The 24,300-nt window shown below is 35.7% G+C and overlaps 1 protein-coding gene across 1 annotated transcript in view; it reads right to left on the reverse strand.

Moving 5' to 3' along the window:
- The window catches only part of TENM3 (teneurin transmembrane protein 3), an 830,895-nt gene that overhangs the window by 609,910 nt on the left and 196,685 nt on the right, over positions 1–24,300 (reverse strand). Inside the window, exon 2 of the mRNA XM_057420267.1 lies at positions 821–978. The gene's annotated coding sequence lies outside the window, so the exon portion shown is untranslated. The remainder of the gene's footprint in view (positions 1–820; positions 979–24,300) is intronic.

Here is a 24,300-nt window from a genome sequence, read left to right on the forward strand (position 1 = left end):
AATAAATAAGTTCATTTTAAAGTGTTCTGTTACCCAGACAGTCAAATAAAAACAGGTCAGACAAAAGCTGATTTCCAAGACCAAATAAGATATTATTGTAACCCGGATTACTGTTTAAAACATAGATAAAACTTTACATTTGGCCTCATTTCCAGGTTTGGTTTTTTTTTTTTCCCTTGGCTGCTTGTAGTACTTCCTATGTATCGTCTGCAATGAAATTCATCTGCTAAATCTCTCTCTGATACATTCTAGTGCGTTTTGTTCCCCTCCATCAACCATGTTCTTATCAGTACTTTTTGTTTCAATGGACTTCAGCTTGGATGAGAACATTAGACTTTATTCAGTGACTTCAGTGACTTCATCTTAACTGACTCCAGAATAATACAGTTAAACTAAATGCTAAATTGAATCCAAGAAATGAGCGACTGCTTAACAAATACTAGAAAGTCACCACTTCTGACTGTGGATCGGAATTAAGAGAACATTTACAGACAAAACACTACTTGCACAGTGAAGTATCTAATTTCCTTACCAAACAACTTCTGTTCAGAAAGTCTCTATTGCTATGCAACACTAGCAGCAATCCAAATCCATACTTGTCAGGTATGCTTGTTTTTCAATAGTGAATACTGTCTTATTATTCAACTGTACATTATGGAATTAAAAATGCTAATTTTCATAGTAAAGCAAACGTTACTTCTGAAACCTGAAGAGTTGACACTCATGGTAATAACTGCTCACTAGTTCTGCAAGACTTTCCCCCTCAGGAAAATACACATGACAGAAAAATAACCGTTCTTATGCTGGTTTGTTCTCCTACCTTTTCTGATGAGTTGGCTGCAGAAAACTGTATAAATGGAAAGCTCAATTAGTGTAATTTATGTATCCTTGGATGTCAATCATTACTGTTGAGAGGTGGGACTTTCAGGATCTCTGTGCATTAATTAAGAGCTCATCTCAGAAGAATAGACATTACACCTAAGGACCAAAAATAAGTTTTAATTAGAGCCTAGAAGACAGTATGTCATCTACTCATAAAACTAGTTCCTCAGTTAAAAAATGAACAGCTATGGGACATTATTAGTAACAATGCAAAAGGCTTGTACTTAACTTCAGAATACAGAAGTATCTTCATTTCTGCCTGGAAAAAAACTGGACAAGTTCTGTGTGGACAGCATTCTAATTTTAGCCAGGCGGTATGAATGTCAATGTGATTATTAGAGCCCTGTCGAATTATGGGTGCTGAGCCATGTCGAGGGAAGGTTACTACACAGCTGAAGTTAGATTGTATTTCTTTCATAGCCAGACTTTTTTGCCCAGGCTATGTTCTGGCTGCATATGGAAGAGGCAAAACAATGCAGGGCAAATGGGCTTGTACAAAGCATCAGTTTCATTCACTGAGCAATACGATATTCAGGCAGTTGTTGGCTGTCCTTAGACATGTCAAGGCTCAGGAGAGGTTAAAAACTGGCTGGGCTAACTGGTGTCAGCTGCCCGAGAGAGCTTTGCTTGTGGCATGATTTATCTGAGGACAATCAAATATTCTTCTAGGACTCACTAGGGAAATAATGTATAAATAATTGATTATATCATTTATAAATGAAAGGAAGGAAAACAAATTTTAAAAGCTGGTCTGGAAAATAAACATGTCAGCTAATAACTCAGGCATGAAAAGGGGTAAAGAAGAAGTAACAATTTGTTTGTTGATGGATGAAATAAGAAATATAATGAAAAAACAAAAACAAAACCCCCAAAGCAACAGACTGGTCTAGGAAGGAGTAAACAAGGAAAAAAATAAATAAATAAATTCAAGCTCCAATATGGAAATAAGAAAGAAGAAAAATACTCAAAAATGGGATTTCAGTGTTACAAATACTGTACTTCACTAAAGGACTGAAGCTAATGCATAGATTGTGATACAATTAACAATAATTATAAAGGCTACTGCACAGAAAAAAAGCAGAATGGGAAGGCATGTCAAAAGATTTACTATGCATTCTAGAAGAGGAGAACAAGTGTTATGACCTTCTTCATTGCTATTATATTTCATGGTCTTTTAGTAAAGTATTTTTAAGTACGGTTATGAGACAGACATTTTTCTCAAACACTTGTTTGAGAAACACATGCTATAAATTTTCTACCTAATAAATATACCTGAGGGGTAATGAAAACAAGTAGCAAATGCAACAACAAAAAGATGTAGCTGTTGCTGGTAGATTTTTTAAACTGTTTCCTTTTAAGTAATAGTGTGTGCTGAAACCAATACCATAGTGAGGGAACAATCAGCCTTTTAAAGACATTCAGAAAAATGTGGAAAATAATTTATGATAACATCATTCAGAAAATTTATGTTAATGTCATTACTATATAGTTCTAATGATTCTTGCCCAAATACTATTTCAGAGAATTTTTTCAGCCAATACAAATAGAAGAACTTTCCAGAATTTGCTGACTTGCAATATTACTATCTGTACTAGAAGATTTGAGTAAGTAGACCATCAAATATGATGGCAGTAAACACCAATATGTTCTTGCAAATATTAGCACTGAAACTTGATGGTTAAAAGTTCAGATTTTATTCTGTGAATTGTTACTGAGGTACTACAGTGCAAATAGTAGGGTATATCCTACTGCTATGGATAAATGGATATTACTAAATCTAGTACTTATTTCTCTATAGATCTAAGTTGTTTTCCACATGACGATATGCTTCAGGAAAGGACATGTTTAATATTAGCTGGTACCACTGGTAGGTATTTTTAAGTGGAAAGGAAAAGGAAGTTTTCCAGGGTTTGTCACTTGCCTTCTCTGAACTCAAGTAAAGTACTGAATGTTATTAACTGCAGTCTCCTGCTTGTCATATTTAGCACATTACTTGTCAGCTGCTTCTCTTTATTAAGAGGATGGCAGAGATAATAGACACACTGAACTCCAGAATAGACAGAGGATCTTTGTTCCTCTAAACAATTATATCAATTTTATAATGATTTAATTTGCAGTTATTCACAAGGGACAATGTCAGGAACTGAACCAGAGGACTGCTAGCAAAGTACAGATCACATGTTAGCAGCATAGTGCCTTCTCAGTTCTTTACTTTGTATTTCCTAGTTTGCATCTTCTGAACTCTCACTCCAGTATGCTGCTTTGGAAGCCAGCCATAAATGAAGCTAGCTCAGAGAATAAAATCGGGATGATCTCCAGAAGTGTGACTGAGATTTGTGACCTGCTTTAAACTGAATCAGATACACCAACAACAAGACTCGTTACTAGCAGCTCTTACCAAGCCTGGCAGAATGTCAACACAGTTGTACTAAACATTCAACACAAAAAACTTGCTGAGAACCACATGGTATCATGTATTATCATTAAAATCACTTTTAAATCTAGGTAATTCACATGACAAGTATAATATAAAACAGCAATTCCAAAATGTTTTTTTATATGATGAAGAACATGATACAGCAATTAAGTTATATTATGCAGTCAATCATAAAGAGAAACAAGACTAAAATTACTTCAGGCACTCTCCTGGCCAACTCTGAACGCTTTACTGAAGGTTGAAAGTTTGAAGCTTCACCAAAATTTCCTTTGTGGTCAACAGAGACAGCGAGAGGCATCTCCAGAGATCAAATCAGACTTAAAAGAACTTCTGATTTTCCACTTGGTATAATGGGAGCATTGACCACCAAGGCTCCTGACCTGGGCATGTTGGCGAGTATCTGTATTTATTTGTAATTAAACTACAGCCTACAGTATGATTTTCAGAGATGTCTAGTAATTAAATTTTAGTGTAACATTAACATCTAAATTTGCAGAAAAGTTTTTAGCAGGAATTTCTCAACTTTTAAAACTCGAGCCAAATACTGACAGACAGTATTGTGCAGAGTTTCCAGTTCCTGTTGCTACTGATCAGGTCTTTCCTGTTCCCAAACACAAAATTCATAACATAAAAACCCAGAAATATTTTCCTATTTATACTTAAGTGTAGTTATCAGCTTTCACATGTTTAATACTTTCCACTATTTTTGGGGAAAACAAAATTCTCTATTTGGGTTCATTTTTTTCCTGCTTTATTTTACTGGTTCTGCTTTCCTCAAAAAGAGACCAGAACATAGACAAAATTTTGATCTATTTCCCACTATTTATGTATTATCTCCTTTGGTTAAAGAGCTAACAGTTCAGTAAATTTTCTGAGAGTTTCCTGTAAGGAATAAACTGGTGTATGCTCAGAGCTGAGGAGCCTTTGGCATACAGACTTGCCATTCAGTCTAGGAACAGACTTGGGTTTGGAATTTGAGGATCATAGCCCATTCTTTGTAAACTAGTGAAATATCAAACTGATTACTCTTGAAAAACATCATAAAAATAAAAAATTAAAGCTGGATATCAATATGTACACACAAGGGGTTGAGATAAGCCAGTAAACATATTACCTAGCTTTTAACCCCCATTAACATTTGTAATCTTCAGCAGTTCCTGCTGAAATGTTAGTGATGTCAGACAAATACTTATGCAAGAACCATACAGAAGCATATAAGACAATGGAAAATATAAAAGTATAAAGAAAAATGAATGTAAATTTAAAAGAAATTTAGTAATAGCAAAACAAGACACAGCAATTTCTCTGTAGCCAGCACTATCTGTAGATCAAGCCCTCTTCATGAAATCCATCCATTTATCGCACAGCACTAGAGTCACTTTGAAAATGATTCTATTGTAGTCAGCAACACCCAGATTGCAAATGGAAGTTATTAATCAGACAGCAGTACCACAATGTTTTCTACTGTCAAGACAACAACCACTATGGACTCTAATGAGCAAGAAAAGAGTTTGTTTTAAATTAGGATGCACCTAAATATAACAACTTTGGTTTCAGAATTTTGCTGCCTCATTTTGCTACCCAATGAGCCTTTCTATTTGTCAATTTTTTTAACTTTCCTAATCTCAATTTCTCTTTTAATTCACAGGATCACAGCAGAAATATAACAAATCATACAAAAAATTGCATTTCCTTCATTATCAATTGGAAATTATTGTTGGATTACAGTATTACCTTGTTAAGAATTGAAGAAGTTGAGAACTTAATCACATTATTCTTGTGTTAGTATATCACGATATTATGAAAACATTTATTGATTGTGGGGTTCAAAGGAAATATCCATAACATTTTATAATTACTTTGTGTTCTTCTATCTGGCTGACATATTCTGGCTTGCTGGATAGAACTCTCTTAGCAAAAACAATTATCGCGGATAAGATATCATATAGAAATACCAAGGCTTAGTAAGAGAGAATTAGAAGAAGTAGTAATTGAGAAACTTATGTCTGTCTGACTTTGGCTAGATTACCTGGCTTCTTTTTCTTTTCAGAATTTTTTTATCAAAAAGATATTAAAATGTTAAGAAATACCACATAGGAAGGAATTAAGCCAGCACAGGAAAAACAGTGTTAGAAAGAGACTGAGAATACAGCAAGGTTGGGTAGAAACACTTGAGATTATATATAAAGTAGCTGGTCTTGACTGAACGCGAGAGAATATGTTTCAAGCAATGGGTCATGCTTACTTGTACGGAGTCATGTTGCCATGTTCCACTGACCTGGGTAAGAGAACCTATTATGATCTTCAACCTTTTCTGTACCTGTGATGTGTTTCTGCAGAGAATGGATAACACCTGTCTTTATAGGAAGATATTCTTTGTAACTTTGATCTTTCTCATAAAACCTTACAAAAACGTGTCATTGAAACACCACCAAAATTTACAGCTGGGCTTGCAAGGTTCACCCTATCAAAAAAGGGATCAGTGTCCTAGGGTAAAGACTAAGAAAAGTAAAATAAAATAGGAAATAGTGGCATATAGTATCTGAAGAAACATTTGTAAAGCCTGCATAAAGGATAAGGCACTGATTGGCATGAAACTGGGGCAAGATACAGTCTAAAATTAGGTCAATCACTGGATTCAATTCTGCAAAAGTGCTATTAAGGTCTGTCTTTTGAAAGACAAGCCTGTGAGACAGGCTGGGGAAGAGACCACAGGTGCAGCTTGCCCCTGTACTGTCATAACAATAAATAAGGTTATCTGTCACGATCAAGCCACCTGGAGCAGTACTTTATACTGTCCTGAATACATGCTACACATTTATTTAAGGTTACAAAAAGTGCTTAAAATAACATGGATAAGAAATAGTTCATGCCCTACAATTAAAGGCAGTAACACAGTAAATATGCAGGCAAAAACCATAGCAAGAATATTAAGGGTATTTTGGTCCTACTGATTTAAAAGTGATGATGTACAACATTAAAATAAGAAAAACAAACAACAGTTCAGAATGCTGGATGCAGCAGCTGTGCCAGAGGCTCTTGATCTAGTACTGAAAGCAGTGATCCACCCATCACCGCCTGGATATTTTATTCCTTTCTATAGAAGTACTTTAAAGCTGAGGCTAGTCACATCATCATATGCTAACAATTCATATCGTAAGAAAAATAATTATCTACCCTGCAAGTAGCAAAATCACCAAAGAAAAAAAAAAGCCCCATCTATTCCTTTTCCTGCTAGCAAGATATATACTCAAGCTTTGCAGTCAAGTGTATATACATGAATCTAGCCGATTACAGATGATCTGTGAAATTACAACTGAAAGGATTACAACTGGACAGAGATATAGCCTTGCCCTACCTAACTCCTGCTGCTGCAGAACACAAAAGTTATGTTAAAGGACTTTGTTATTTTCTCACAGAAATTCAAATAACCATTATTTTTTTTCTACTGCTACCTCCTTGAACAGTCTTTAATACGGTGCACTCTTAGCATGCTCCCTATCATAATAGGAAAATAAACAACAAGTATCATTTCTTTTCTGGGAAGCAGACAGGTAGATTTAGATGAATTACATACTACACTGGTAGCCTACAGCGTGTACAAGTGATATGAGCACTATAATTCCTGTTCCTTCCTTTTGCTTTATGACCTCTCTGCTGGCAGCCTCAAAACCTCCTTAACTTTGCACATGTAGCATGAGTGACCAGGACACGTTTAGTAGTCTGAGAAAGACCTACCTGGTATCTGTTCTACACATCAACTCCACAGCAACAAGATCCTGTAGCAGCATTTCCGACTACAGTCATGAGGTTGCTACAGACTCAACTATAAATCCAGAAGAGTAGTTCTTCCTATGGTTATGTGTTCTTTCCCCAATAAACTTAGCACACTGAACACATTTCTTCATTAACACCACCTTTTTGGGGGCTGCAACATATGGGGCTTAATAACATGGCATCAGATTGCAATTCTTAACCTAGCCTTTCCTGTTCTGCTTCACATAATAAAGGTGGCTGCTGCCTACCATTAGTGGCTCTCACAGACAAAAAGAACACCTTTACAGAGATCATTTTCTAACATGAGCAAACATTCAAAGTAAATATGATGTCTTCAAACATAAATCCCCCCCCTTCCCCTTAGATTTAAGAATGGAGTTTAATGAGAGCAAAAACATTAAAGCTGAAATGCTCCCTACCTTTAAAATCAAGGAGATTAAACAAGGCCACCACAGCTCTTCCTTGGTACTATTTAGCACCCTTAAATGATTTCACCTGCTGTTGGAGTACTGCCTTAACAACAGCAAGCCAGAAAAGAGTCATAAATTAGCACTTCCCCACTTATGTTGGCTGGCTGCTGTATTAAGGGGAAGAAAAGAAAGACCTTGTTAAAGTCACTTTTCTTCATCAGCAAATAGAAGTCTTTCCAGATAGCAAAAGAAAAAAAAAAAAAAAGCCAGGCTTTGCAATAGGGCCACTTACTCAAGCATAATGGTATCTTTCTGGACAGTGGGATGTTAAGGAAGATGGGAACATCTTTTCCTCACACTCTCCAGCTGATTTAACTTGCTAGAAGAATGAATCTGCCCCTAGGAGATTTCTTCCCAAGTTGCAGGTTCTAATTCAGGGTTCCATCTCTCTGTGCATCTTTCAGAGTTTATTCCTGTCTCCCTTTTTGTGCCCCTTTCCTCCCTCCCTCCCTACCTCATGTATTCCCTTTCTGGAATCTGTTGTAAAATCTGTCCCCCCTACTCCCTGGCTTGCTGTGTTTTGAGTTTTTTTTTTTTTTTTTTTTTTTTTTTTTTGTTGGGTTGTTTTTGGTTTTTTTTTGTTCCACCCAGGTGGGGAAGCCACAAAGAAACTATATGTAGCATAGGAGTTTGCTTATTTTAGCCATTGTTCATCTGAGTAAAAATCCTCTATTTTTGTGATCTGCAGAGTTGTGAATGGCACTATTACTGCCAGCCAGTCTAGAAAATGTGGTTAAATCCCCCTTGATTTTTAAAAATATCTTATTTGAAGTACTTTACCATAATTAAGTATAGTTGTTTTTTTTTCCCTGCATCTTCTTGAACTGAGTAGGCAGTTGAAATGCAGGACCTTGAATACATTGGCACATGGCTTTCCAGCAGTACTGTGTCTTCCTCTCGCTGTAGAAGTATCCTTCAGCAAACCCAAACCACAACATATTCCCTTTCCCCAGCAATGCTGAAACCTGAAACACTTGAGAAGAGTTGTTGCTACTATCCTATACTCATGCACATTAATGCTGCAAAGCTTGTCAGTAGTAGTTCATTGCCCAACTAGTAGCAAATCTAATGCTTTTTTAAAAAATGTACCAAATCACTTCAATAACCAGAAATACACTTTGTTTACTTCCTGTAGTTGATAAACTTGGTTACAGCCCAAAGTCAAACTGGAACTGTATGTCTTTGCAGCAGCAGCGCTTAGTGGGAAAATTTTTTCTGAAGGCTTGGAAAAACAGATGAATTTCTCATCAACTTACCCTTACAAAAGCCTTCAAGCTGAATATAGCAGTCATTTTTATAGTTGTGTCTTAGTTGTTGCCAATCAAGTACCACACTTCTTGTTCAGATGCTACCCCAGCTTTGTAAGTTATGATTAATGATCACATCACTACAAATGCTGTTGCAAACTAGTCTTGCGGGAATATTCACTAGAAAGTCAATGGGTTTTCTTTTTTTTCACTGTACACTCTTTCTATGTATATCTCTGTGTCTAGACAATAGTAAAATAGTAGTAAAATAGTAGTAAAACTCCTAGTTTACGCTACAGATTTAAAACAAAGTGATCTGACTGATCATGATACAACTGTCCCTTTAGCCAATGATCTGCAAGAGTATTTGCTCCTTCTCATCAATGGAGTCAAATTTGTAAACTGTTTTTTCAGAGACTCAAAATAAAAATAGCCTGATGGGGTGTTCAGTCTGATTAAAACAAAGCAACAGCAGCATCCTAGCACAATGGAAGAGTAAAACAGAAACTAAATGCATGCAACATTCAGCTTTTTATTTACCTCTGTTAAAAGTGTAAAGCAAAAATGAACAAAAGAAAATTCATTTTTCATTGCCTCTACCCCGTGGCTCATAGCAAGTGTGATAATGTCCTTCTGTGTGCATGACACTGTTTCTGCTCACTGTACTTAAGTAAGGAGAGTGATACCCATATAAACTGTCTGTTGCTAATTCTAATAGGCTGGCTTGATTTCTGCTTTAAAATATCTATGCACATATTTGTTATTACAGTTCTTCTTATTCAATCACTGTCTAAGTCAACAGTGATCTTCATCAAGACAGCTTGTATTTATCACACTTCATGTACTTAAATCGTGTGTCACCCAATTAACTAAAGTCCAAGGAAATTCTTGATTGATTCTGAAGTTAAGCATATGGTTAGTTAACAAGTCAGCAGAAACTAAATTCATTACCAAGTTCACTTTTACACAATTATTATTAAGGACTATTGTTTTAATGTTTGTTTTCTGTAGTCTTTGGTCGGCTTAAAATGGTAATGGTACCTTACTGGTCATTGTTTGTAATGTAACCAAAGCACATGAATATGTTGAAAAAGAGCACAAACCCCAAAATAGTTCAGAGAGACTCTTTTCTGACAGCTAGAGTGAAATAAAGCATGACTATGACATTATGTCATCCTGTATCTTTTCCTGAAACTCTAAGAATTGAAACCAAGCTGTTCCTTACTTGCTGCCCCTTTTCACCAGAATAAGGATAAGAGCAGGGAAAAGAAGAACTTAAAATTTTTCACAACCTCTAACCACTTCCACTCACTTCTCTCTTTTGTATTAACCAAAGTAAAACAAAATTCAAGGAGTTTTACTAGAGTTGTAAAAGCAAACTCTGAGAAATGTGATTTTTCTTTCTTGGGCATCTGCATTTTGATATATTCTATATTTGCATGATCATATACTGATTTTCCACAGTTGTGCTGCCTCACTGAGCAGTACTACTCATACTTCATACCTATGTGAATCAGGGACCTACAGCAAGTGCTAATTTCTTTTTTGGCTCTGAATTCCCCCAGTCTTGGGGATGCATATTTGGATAGACACTCTTCATTATTACACAAAATTAAGCCATACAAAGAAATGTTTTATTTCTGGCTTCTCCCTTTCTTAAAAAATAATTACTTCTCTTTTTTTAGGTTATAATGAAAAAGAGAGAAAGTACAAATGACATGTGGAAACATAGCAGTTGGTTAAAACAGTAATAATTTTCCCATTTGCTCGGAATAATTTGAATTGAGGCTTTGCATTTTCCATTTTTTTCTTTTTTTTTTTATAAATTAGAATAGCAGCAACATAAGGAGAAACAGATTTTTTGTTTTAAGTTTCTTTTGATTTATCTGATATTTAATGCTTTTCTTATACCTGTTTGTAGAAAACAGAATTTTGCACAACTATGTTGTTTGTGTGTCATAGCACCCTGCATTCTGCTATGACTGCAAAGGCAGCTGGGTGCTATCTGGATCTTGCAGTTTCCTTTGGCATGTGATTGATGCAGTACAGAAACATTAGGATTTGTAGGTTTTAAAAGCACAATATACACTTGAGATATAACATGTTAAATGTTAACAGACAGACATTTAACTTTTGTTTGAAAGAAAAACAAAAAGTGATATATTGGAGGCACCTATAACAGAATAAAACCAACTGTGTAGTAAATCCCACTGTGTGAAACATGCGTGAGAGGAACGTATGCAACAAGGAACCAGCCATGTTACTTGGTGTCTGCTGTCCTAAGCAGTCCTGTCCTTGAACTTTCATGATGTCACCTGTAGAAGACAACAGGGGGGCTGTACACTATTTCAGATGCAGTAGTGGGCAGTGTTGTGTTGTGTCTCACAGACGGCACATGCTTATGCCCCCCAACTGCCATTTAGATTGTATAGCATATTCCTTAGTCTACAATCAGCTAGCAGAAGTTGCAAGTAGAATCATAACTAATTTTTGGCTGGTTTCATTCACTCTGGGTACAACCTTGTACATATTCCTACAGGTTCTAGCTCTCCAATTAAAGCTATTCAAGAAGTAAGAGAAATCCCTGACTCTTCCTGTTTTCTGAGAAGCTGCTTAAAAGCAAATAAAAAAAAAACAAACCCAAAAAACCACCCCAACTTTAACATAATTTGTATCTTTGAGAACTGGCAGTAGTATCAGTCAAACACATACAGGCTTCTGCCCACTAGACGGTTTAGTTCAAACCCGTTACTTTTCAGATCCCACTTGAGCTAACGTACACTTACTGAGTCGTAGAGCATCTGGTTGGCGTTATTGATAAAACCACATATAATGCAGATTTGAGAGTTATTTGGTGGTCAGAATGCTGATATTTTTTAAAGAGACATAATACTTAAGTACTTTTGAACTAACCTGGTAAGTTGCCTAAAAATTAATGAAGATATCAGAGTTCCGTCAGAGCATCCCTCTTGCTCTGCACACCACCAGTATGTCAAAGCATGATGAATATATGTAATCTTGCCCTTGCCAAGAAGAGCAGTACAAAGTGCATTGGGCACTACTGCTCATATTAAAAATTCACCCTGCAGACTGATTTTTGTATTGGCTTTTCTTGTATTGGCTGAGATGAAATCAAGAGGCCACTTACTGCCACTTGATTAAGGATAATCAAGTTTGATTACAGTTTGATAATATAAAATTGGTAAATAAATCTATTTAATTTATCAAAGACCAGATCTACTTAACAGAACACCATTTGGGTGGCCATTATCAATTCTGTTCTTTGGGTACATTCACTTAGTTTTGCAAGAGTGACTACTTCAGTTTTGTCCATCTAATTTTTTAGCTTATTTTAAGTGATACCCACAGTAATAGAATCTGCCCTACAATGGTAGCTAAGGTGATACTATTCTTGTCTTTTTTAATTATTGGAAGTCTTTTAAGTTGTGCTGAGAAAGACTACAAGGATATTCAGTGCAAAATGTCACAAGACAGAAAGGTACAGAATCAAAGACTTGCCTGCAGGCACCAAGGCCCCTTGTTACAGCAGTTCTTTTTACTTGCACAATTAGAATACTTGCTTGAGCCTGATAAGATTTCAGTATATATCACGTTTATTTCTATTTTATATTTATATCCTGTGACAGCACTATTTATATGGAATGCACAGGGATAATTTACTCATGTCCTAATATGAATAAGTTGGTTGATGTCTCTCCTGATAAACTACTGTGCATTAAAATTCTTCCCCTTGTATAGAATCACACCAATGAGAGAGGACATTGCCAGGATCTTTTGACAGCAAGCAACTTGTTTTCTTTACATGTCCTCTAAGGAAAAACAAAAAAATCATTTTAAGGTGGAAAGGGTTTGGAGAGATAAATAAATACTGAATGCATTCACATTAAGTTTAGACTTTCTCGCCTTCTGCAAAGCACTATGTCTGCATGTAACAAAATAAGACTTTATTTTTCATATACTAGTTTTCAGTGATCTGAAAAAACATGTTCTAGTACCGTGTTCAAAAAATAATATAATAGTAACTGTTAAAGTTAAAAGAATTCTATCAAGGTAAAGAAGAAAGGAAACAAAAGCAGCTGTAATTGCATTGTACGTGGTGTCATTAGCTGTGGCAGGTCTTTAATTGTTCTAGACAAGATGACAGTAGCTACTTACATCAGTTTTGTGGTCTATTTATATACCAAAGTCATTAGGAGTCTGGAGCTTGTTTAAAAAAAATAATTTCATTAATGAATTCTCATTTTTTTAGCAGAAAGCATAACCTAAAGCAAAAGTGAATTAAATCTACCTAAAAGAAAACCTGGAAAATCACTTTAGGAGAGGAAATATCAGGGTAATATAGAACAATCTATGCAGGACAAACCTGTGTTTTGCTTCTCTGTGTGCAGGAGTTATGTTAGAAGTGGGTGGGATTTCTGCTCTTTTGATGACTGAGTGGTTCAAAAAGCAATTGCAAATGAAAAATGTTAAAGCAACTTAGTATTGTTACACTCTGTTCATTGCCTGAAGTGGTTATGCTTCCAGTTTACATGACGTTCTAGCAACTGCAGAGATGCAAGGTAATGAATTTATGCAGGTGGACTGGAATTTTTGGAAATACACAGTAGAAGCAGTATGTGAACATTAATGGACTTGTAGTAAAGATTCCTGAAGATGGCTGAACGTGTATCTTTCTATTAAGAGACAGTCAGATGCACAGAGGAGCTGAGGGTAACATGAAAAATATGAGCATTTTTCTTTGAACTTCAGAGACTGCGATGCACAAAAGAAAGTGATGTTGGCAGGGAGAACAGGATGATAGGCTCACAGAAAGGGAGCATCCAAAATCCACTTTTCTTTTTGGGCAACACTACACAGCTTCAGGGAGAAACAAACTCCTAAAAAAAAACAGATTCTGTTGTGGAAGAAGGCAGAGGTGAGATCACAAGTTTAGTAAGAGATATGTGAAAAGATATGGAGGAACCAGAAACCAGGAAGCCGCAACCCTTACAGATTTCACAGATACAACCTGCTACTGACATATCATCTTCATTAGCTAAGGGAGAGTCTGAAAGCAATGCCCCAAACAGAGTGGGTGTTCTAGTCTTCTGAGCTGTCTTTTAGACACTTTTACAAGGAAAATTTTGATAGGCTCTTGGTGTCCTAGCCATAGCTGTTACCACAATCACTGATATAATGAAATGTATTTTATAATCCATAGTTTATGGAGATAAAAGCAAACCAGTTTTCTATGGTAACATATTTTCATATGTATTGAGTTCTTAGAATATTCCTGTGCTTCTTAACTGTGATCCAGCAAGATACCGAACAAAATAATTATAAGAATGCTGGTGGCTGCATAAATTCCTATTTACTTAGAAGTCAGCAGGCAACCTCCAGTTTCAAATTCACACATCTCTAAACATATGATGTGTGTCGAGGGATCAGAATCAAATCAAAGCTCTAAGTCGCAGTACCAGAAACAGCTAAGGGATCCAAGTCTCTTTATCCACCAAAGTTAGGAAGAATGTGTGTTACTAATCCAACCTTGAAAGAAACACTATAGAAAATAGATTTTGTTTTGGAGGAAAATGAATTTTTACATAATGTTATATTGTTTGCTGATGGAAAGCTACTTATTGTATAATTCTGATGTTTACACAGTGTGGCTTTATACTTCTGCAATTGTCTTTTTAATAGGCTTTAAATGAATAAAACATACTTTGCCACTACTGTACAGTAAACGCTCCCTAAATCATTACAGCCCTTAGAGAAATCTGAAAGAAACACTGGATATTCGAGTTCTGCTTTATTTACAGTATAATTAAAGTAATTACAAAAGGTTACAGTAGTACACCTGTTACAATTTCTTAGCTGAAGTGAGAACTTGGATAAACAATAGCTATCCAGTGAACTGACTTGTCATGGTTTAAACCCAGTCAGGTAACTCATTCACTCCCCCCCCCCCCCTTCTTTCCCTCCCCCTGCTCTCGGAGGGACAGAGAGGAGAATCGAAAAGAATGCAACTCCCACGGGTTGAGATAAGAACAGTTTAGTAACTAAGGTATAACACAGATCACTACTGCAACCACCAATAATAACAATGATAAAGCAAATAACAAGGTAAGAGAATACATCACCTCACCACCAGCCAACTGATAACTCGCCCCCCCCCCCCCCCCCGACCAAGCTCCGACCGATACCTCCTCCAACCCTGCAGTCTCCCAGCCCTTCCGGCTAACTCCCAGTTACATCCTGGGCATGACGTGCTGTGGTATGGAATAGCTCTTTGGTCAGTTTGGGTCAGGTGTCCTGTCTCTGCTTCCTCCCGGCTTCCCCTCCTCCCTGGCAGAGCATGAGGCTCACAAAGTCCTTGGCCAAACCAAAACATCCTTGTTATCAGCTCTGTTCCCGAGCTGAAAGTCAAAACACTGCACTGCACCAGCTACCAAGAAGGAGAAAAATGACTGCTACTGCTGAACCCAGGACATGACTGAAGACATTATTTATTTTCACAAGCTATTGATAACCTTATAATGTACAAGAGAAGCAAACCCACAGATTAGTTTGCAAAGGGCATCAATAAATATTCTAAATAAAAAATGTACCCAGGTACAGGCTTATTGGGTATTTCTTTTATATAATAATTATAATGCGCATTTCCACTGCATATGCAAAACCACGTAATTTTTTAAATATTACTCTTACACAAACCCATGTCTTTCTAATTTGTAAATGGAATAAATAACTTCTCTCTTGATGCACTTCTCTGTGCTTTTAATCACAAAACATAATTTTGTATGTGCTTGCATCATAGAAATAAGTTTTATCTTTCATTTACCTCTTATGAAATGACTTTATCTCTGCAACTATCAGAAACCTGTATTTTTTTTCAAGTAAGTAAACATGTCCTTAGCATAAAACATATCCCCACAGGATTACAGCAAAAGGACTCATAATTTTAGAGATAAGCCAAGGTATGAACCTTTTAAGTGTGTGCCAATATCACCAGTCTTGGCAATGCTTCATTTTCTTTATTAGTTCTTACATTAAAATTTCAGTTTTTCTCTGAATACTTGTTAAATCTTTGATTGGAGCATCTAATGAGAATAGAAATATAATATTTCACAAATTGGTCCCCTTCAAAACAAACTTAGCTATTAAAATTTGATAGAAAAAAAAGTGTGTTCTGGTTTTAGATCATTTTAGAAAATCTAGGAGATTACTATAACTGTTTTTATTTTGAGCAGGTAGTATTTAGCAATCAGAAAATACATTTCTGCCTTTGAATTGCTAAATTACAAAGATATTAACCTTCAAATTTTCAATCTACTATTTTTTATCATATTATTAACACTGGTCATTGTTTCTTTCTCCAGACCGTACCTTTAAAATTCCCACTTTGAGTAAAGCAAACTGAATTTCTATTCAAAATATGTTCAGTCCTGCTAGAAATTGCATTAACTTCTTAAGTTCTTTCAACTTAAACCAAAGAAAAATTTAGTCCAAGGATTTGTTTTCCAGCCCCTTGAAAATTCAGCGCAAATTTGTGTTACCTTTTTGAAAAGAATCTTAAGGTACCTTTTGTGTTTAAAAATGAGTTTTAATTAATTCCGTTACTTACAAATCTTAATTAACACATTTTTAGCCTTTTTACAATTTTTTCTACATTTACTAATTACTACGTGTACGTGAACTGCTATGAACAAGATCGTATCAGTGTGTTTATAGTCACCCTCTCTTGTTCAGGGCCATCAGCCTAGATAGGGTTACAGCAGTATGATCAGTAAAATCAAACCTAGGGTTTCAGCTGTGTATCACAGGAGTTTTTGAATGGTATCTCTGACACTACTATAACACTAAGTACATTCAGCCACTCTGTTTCAGCTTGTGCAAATGTCAAGCTGTCTCTGCTGATGATTCCTTTCCTCGGTTGTTATGTTTTTCTGAGAAAGATTTACCCTATCAGGACAGAGGGACAATTAAAATACTGCACAAATGTAGTTCCTGCTGAAATACATAGATCTGCAAATGTGAAGGGTTAAAAAATTTAACAAACTATTTAATAAATCTCAAAGATATGAATAAAACTTCCAATTATCCATATCTTATTTAAATATCCATCTGAATATGTGGTATCTTTGCAATCCTGAACATGTAAATTGCTTCCTTGCACCCCAAACTTCTTGTTAAACATTAAAACCATGCTTTGCACTTTCTGGCTGAGCACATATTTGACACTTGGAACCCTCCAGATCTCCTTATGCATAATCTCTTCTCATGTCTATTTTCTACTTTCCCAAAATCTTAGCATTAATTGTGTTTTAAAAATATTCCTTCTTCAATCCTCTTAGATAAAAATTGATTCTGTGGTCAGGGAATAACAGAGAATCTATAAAACTTCCCAAAGTGTCACTCATATTACACAAACCCATCAATGTTTTCATGTACTACCCACTACTGCATTCCCACCTAAAATTTCATCTTTATCACTATAAACTTTAAATGTTTTTCATGTTTACCTGTTACATACCCTCAGATTTCACTGTATTTCAGGAACATCAGTATTCAAGACTACTTACTAGCAAATAGCAATGTCTGATTATTCAAGAAGGGGAGGCATGAAATAAAATTTCAATGCCAACAGCTGTAGCTTTGAAGGAGAAAAATAAGCACTGCAAAAATGAATTCCAATCATTCGAAATAATATTATGTGTTATGTAAGTCTTCCAAGGAAGGCTGATCATACATGCTGCTTCCAAGACAGGAAAAGAGCTACAGGGTGAACACATTACAACACTATCCTGTAATGCGCTCCCAGCCTTGTGCAAGTCAGAAATCAGTGACCTTCCCCAACTGTTGAGACTTTCTCAAATTTTTCCAGCCAGTTGTTGAGCCATAAAAAATTCGGTTATCTAAAACAATCCATGGCAAGATGTTCCACGTAATAGACTCAATCTCCTGTACTATACTAATAAAAGGTATTATACTTTTGCAATTTGCATTTGGGGTTTATATCTGGAAAAGTGTTCAGCTCTGCAGAACTGTCTCCATGTATACTGATATACCATACTGGACTGGGCTGATGTGGGTAGTCAGTACTCATGCAAACTTTTAAATTCAGATTAAGATGCCTCAAAGGAAATCTATTCTGTAAGCCATTTATGAAAGAAAGCACCTTCCAGTTCACCTTCGACCTTCATTCTTCCACATACCATGAAGTCAAAAGCAATAAATGAATGACAGAACTATACAGCCAGCTATTGCCTAGCTGTCTATTCAGCTTGAATTTTCTTTTTTAACCTCAACTACTTCTGAAGAATAGCAGGTGAGAATTGCCAGATCTCTTTAAAATGTAATATGCAAAACCCAAACAAAAATCCAAACTCCCCTAACTCTTCCTGCCCTTTGCTTTTATACTACATGGGATTGTTGTTGATTTAATTCCTCTCAGAAATATGGCATTCTATTTAAAACCACTTGTGCTGCTTGACCATACATTGGAAACTGAAAAAGTCCATGAAAAATATAGAAAATATTCAATGCTGCAAAACATAAAACTTTAATTCCCCCTCCAAATGAAAACAAAGAACAGCCTTTTTGTATGATACTGAATTTACCAATTGCTGAAGAAGCCAAGAGACATATAGTACAAACTACCTGAGAACACATTCTTGGTTTTTGGATAGTACTACCTTTCTTATTAAGTGGTGGAGAGAAACGTTGGCAGACAATATTCTACTAGCAGATGGTACTTAAGTTGTAATTAAATACTGCAACAGTATTACATTTGGACACCATTCAAGAATGAATGCTTTCATACAAGAAATGACTAAGTTAGCCAGGACTTCTCAGGCTGGAAACGAGATGACTGAGTGGGAATGTGATAGGACTTATAGGCATGGATAGAGATTAACTGTCCATCCAATTTCTTTAAGAATACAAAAAAAAAAAAGTAGCATCAACTGAAGCTAGGAGGCACTGTGTTCAACATTTAAAATCCATGTGTAGATGAGGGTTACTAACTGCAAAACAGACCTTTGGTTCTGAAAGTCCAGAAAGATGTAAATTTTGTCATGGCCTAATGTTAGAAAAAAGATAAAGTTTTCAGAAAATAAGGCTCTTAGGGAATGTCAACAAAATCACCTCAAATGAAAATACTGTCATCATGCTTAGAAATGCCATATTACGTAAACTGTTCTGTGCAGTTCTAGAAAGCTTTTGTATGCTTGAATTATTAATGTCAAGCAGTATTTTGGTTTTATAGCTCTATGACTTTAGATTTGTTTAATTCTACTGCTGATTCCTATTTCTCAGATTAAATTAGACTCAAGTCAAACATAGTATATACCCGCAGCATGTATAATCTGGTACCATTATTCACCATCTGCAATGCAAATCATCACACTGTACATTCTGACCCTATTTATCATTTAAATGAAGAATTTTCATAATCATTTATCACATAAATTCTTCATGGACATTAAGTATTTTTTTTTCTCCATTCCATCATTACATATTCTTCAAGTTTAGTTTACACGTTTTTGCATTGTCAATACTTTTGACTTTTGCTTAATCTGATTTATGCTGTCCTATTACTCTGAATAATCTAGAATTGACTAAACGGTACTGCAACTTATATATAAACAAAAGAAGCCTGAGGATAGTGATGGTGCTTTTCTGCTGTATTTCAAAACAAATGTAGACACTTCCAGTCACCTTTGAAAGCCATATTTTGAAGAAATTGTACTGCTGTAAATTCTCGCTACACAGTCAAGATGTGCTTTATGAGTAGGATTGAGTCTGAATTTTGTTTGACATTGCATTAATTTATTTTCTGTAAGACACAAGTTAAACCTATTTGAAGAGCCCATGAATAAAACCACTTTCACTACCAGCTGTTCTGTGATGTAGGTGATGGAGCTAAACAGTCACACTAGAACTATCATTTACTTTGCTGTAGTCTTTAATTCTCTGAACAGGCATGTCAGTAAGATTAAGATTTTGCACAAATACAGGAATGCAGGAGTGCAATTCCACTTCGTTAGTAGCAATCAAATACTGCCTTTTGCCAAGAAACAGCAGAGTAAATTCTAAAAAATCAGAGGCATTTTTGTGACAGGACAGAATTTGGCCAAATGGTTGATAAAACTTTGGGCCATGTGACAAATGTTTAAGTATCTCTTTCTATGGAAAGTGTATTTCTAGTGTATTTCTAAAACTTCAGCTTTTAACGAAGTTTACAAGGTGCAGGTGGAAATTAAGATAAAGTCATCCTAGAGATTTCATAGCATAGAGAATCATAGAATCAACCAGGTTGGAAAAGACCTTTTTACATCATCAAGTCCAACCTCTACCCCAGGAATGCCAAGGCCACCACTAAACCACTGAGGGCCACACCTACACAGTTTGTGAACCCTTCCAGGACACTCACTCTTTACCACTGCCCTGGGCAGCCTGTTCCAAAGCCTGAGAACCCTTTGGGGAAGAAATTGTTCCTAATCTCCAGTCTAAACCTTCCCTGGTGCAGCTTGAGGCCATTTCCAACTCATGCATCAAATTTCTGAGATAAAAGAAAATAAGTACTTTGTTAATTATGTTCTTAATGAAATATTTATTCAATATCAATACAGTTGACCTTACATGGGACCACATTTCCTACCACATGTGCAAGTATTTCATTTGGGGTACTTTGTTGTGACCTATGGCAATGCTAAATCAGTGTAACATCATGAAAACTGATTCATTTCAGGATCAGGTGATTTACATAGAATCTAACCTTGCTATGCAGGTAAAAGTACTTGCCCTTGGCTATTACTTAGCCTGACCACAGGGCTTTCTGGAAACAGCAAAAGCTTTATAAGTGTAAGCTCATGGCTAAATCAATGTTTATGCATTGATACCTTTGAATAGCAAACACTTGCTGCCTGCAAGCTAAACAATGTTTTTATCTGTTTGCTTATTTCTGGTCCTTCAACCACAGCACAGGGTGTTGCAAATCGCATTTAGTAACAATTATCTGCTGGAATTTCGTGAAGAGGAAAGTAGCATGATTAATGAGAAGTGACACACAGAGATTACTCTGCTATGCTAGTCTCCTTGGTGAACAGGGGACTCTGTTGAACTGAAGCTTGACCTTTGTTACTTTTAACGAGGTCATCGTGAATGCTAAGTGCTTGAAAGATTAGCCACTACAATGTTCCCCTATTACTTAATGATGCTGCCACTAATGAACTGCAGGTAGCCAATTACATATAATGATACAGTTTTCACCTCTGAAACAGAGGTTGAATAAAAAAAAAAAAAACCAAACCAAACCGCTATGTTTCCTGTCAAGGTGTTTAAAATACAACCTCGGAACTCTTAGTAGATCATGTTTTCCTTGCAGGTAGGTAACTGAGAATCTAAATTTGGATAAGCTAGAGAGTTCAGCTTTGAAGGAACTGTGTACCCAGCTGACCAATGGATCATAGCTCAGCAGCTGTAATGTTTACATTTCATTATCATGAACAAACAGCAAAAGTGGCTCAACATCCTGCACTTTGCTGTAAAGGTGTTCAGTGTTACAAGCCCTGAGGTTTTCAAAGTAACTTTATTGCCACTGAACTAGCATCAGATCACTTGTAGCAAAACAGTTTAAATGTTTACCTTGAGCAAGCCTCGAGGTAAATAGCTGCAAAATAAAACCACTGGCAGGGTTAAAAATATTTTCTGTTACAGTTGACTTATATTAGCTACCGATTAAGGTAGGTAAATGTGACCAAATGAAACTGAGAATTGGAGCTTGAAGTTACAGTTGACTGACAAGATATCAATAGAGATGTGAGAAAAACTAACATAATACTAAAAAAAAAAAAAAGTTTCAAGGTTATTCATAATTGCTTTCACACCTGTTAATGCATCTTTGTTCCCTGTGGGAGCTATATATGATCATTTCATCAGGCTGAGATTCCATCACCTTTCTTAAACTGACAAAAAAAACCCTCCTGCCATGAATTTTTATTAAGTATAAAACTGTGAAGACATAACACCACAAATGGAAAAATGCAAAGTATGTGAATGGACATTTCCAACAAAACACTGTTTGCTCTAAAGATGTATATAAACTCATGGGCTCATTCTAACAGAATCCACGCAAGTATATGCAGTATACTGCAGGTTCAGTGAAGTCCATCACACTGTGATGATAAGATTTCAGGACAAAGCCAAGTCAATAAAGTACACCCAAGAAAACTCTACAAAATAGAAACTCACCTTATTGGTACTATTCTCTCATGGTTCCTCTCTACTTTGCAAACAGGAATAATCCTGCCATTGTCCGCAAAGTCTCCACAAGTCACCAGGATGGGAGCAGGGGTGACACAGATTCCAAGCCAATATTTACAACAGCATTAATTAAACAGCATATGTGAAAGTCAGAGATCTGAGGCCATAGTACTGGTCCCATCCCAGGCAGAGGTGAAGAATTTTTTTCCATTCATCTCAAGGATGAGAGATGAAGCCATTCAGAAGAACAACCCTGTGCTATAAGGACCAGCTCCTCTCTGCTTTCAGTAGCAGAGAAAAGAACAAAAAGTAGATATTATGGTTTGTAGGTAGCTAGATCACACTGTAATTGTCTTTCATACCAGAAAACAATTTAAGACTTTGAACATGCTATATCCAGAGTTTGCTTTGCAGTGTTTACTATTTTATGGGAGGTATATCAAGGCAGTATTACACAGAGCTAAACAAAGCAAGAAAGCAAATGCAGAATTAGAAACATGACATATGACAAGAAAGCAAAATCAGTTTTTTTTTCCATGAGGCATCAAAATTAGGATATTAAATAAGAAAAAGAAAGAACAGATTTTTTTTTTTTTTACTTCTGTGCATAAACTTTTATATCTTTTTATTAGCACTAAATTTACTGTAAAAGAGAACAAATCTCTTTTTATTAATCTGTGAGAAAACATATGGTTATATTGGATTTCCACAAAATGATTAAAATATAGAACAAAGGATTTCTTATAGATGCTTGTAAAATGACTGGAGAAACACCAGCAGATGTCATGTGATAAGGTTCTGAGGTTTTTATTTAACTAAACTAAAAGTGGATTTGCTCCACAAAGTTTCATCTAGAGTTTTTTGGATTGTAGAGAAAAAAATGGAGGCTGCAAATTTGGAATGATTTACCCACAGGCAGATGTCAGCCCAGGGTTCAGAGAAGCAAGAAAGCATGTAATGCTTGCATTGCTCACCTTTGGGCAGACAGGAACGTGGGTAATCAGAAGAACAGGCAGAGCCTGATTTTATGTTTTCCTGCACCAGAAGAGGAAAACCACTACATGGAGTTCTCATAATTTGCCTTTCTAGAGGCCTGCAGTGATTTATGGAAGTTTCAAGGAAAGATTTGGTCTTTGAATTGTAATTCAAATGGAGAAAAACAGCTATTGGGACTCCTGTCTCTGGAAGTCCTTTATGTTTAGACTCTTCCTAAAATTAAAATAAAAAATAAGGCACTACAAGGCTGTGGAGTTCGAGCTCTCTAACTTTTAAACTTTAGTTTCTGAATGTACATCTAGGTTATCTCTCTCTTTTCTAATAATTAAACTCAAGTCTTTAATTGGAAATAAAGCACGACACATTCATCTTTACGTTAATACTTGCACATGTACCATCATTTTGAACTACACAGGTAAAATTATTGAACCCACTTTCCTTTCAAGCCTAGTGGAAAAAAGTACCAGACTACCAGAAATATCAATGACCAAATATAAAGGGAACACATTACGCTAGTTTGCTATTATCTGTAGTTAATAACCATTATAAACTTCAAGTAAAAATTGATAAATGGTCTATTTCTTCCTAAATATGCATGCCTTTTCTGAAGCACAGGAATATTTGAATGCAAATTATAACGCAACAGCTTCGGAACTTTAGCATTGCTGACTGCTACTGAAAGTCTATTAAGTTATATTTTTGCATACTGAAATAGAGTGGAAAAGCATGATCTATAATAAAAACTAACTGCATCTATCAAACACTTATTCAATAATTACTCTTTTTGGAAGACTGCATGAGTACTTTTGTTTGAGAAAATTTTACATTGTTGATTATAGCTGTGATATCTTACCTCTTAATACATTTTACAATTTGCACATAACGGTTCCAAAGGAACTTGCAAATGACAGTAAATCATAAAATTCATTTTGCTGTGCATCAGTTTATTCATCCATGTTCCAACTAATCACCTCATTTCAAAAATCAATAAACCTAAATATCTGGATTTATGATGCTTTGTCAAAATTAACAAGGGAATATCAACAATGCAGAAAATGCAGAATTAGAAGTCTATTGCAACTTAAAGACAAGCACCTAGTTGAAAACAATTAAAAAGGCTCTGCAGCAATAATTATATCCACAGTGTTAGCAAATAAAATAAATTAAATCTGATTTTATTTCTGCTTGGGGAGATTGCAGGAAACACTAAAAAGCTTTAATGTAG

Source organism: Pezoporus wallicus, unplaced genomic scaffold (assembly GCF_028554395.1).
Source record: "Pezoporus wallicus isolate ANWC-B61680 ecotype Strahan unplaced genomic scaffold, APGP_CSIRO_Pwel_v1 contig_5552, whole genome shotgun sequence".
Classification (NCBI taxonomy): domain Eukaryota; kingdom Metazoa; phylum Chordata; class Aves; order Psittaciformes; family Psittacidae; genus Pezoporus; species Pezoporus wallicus.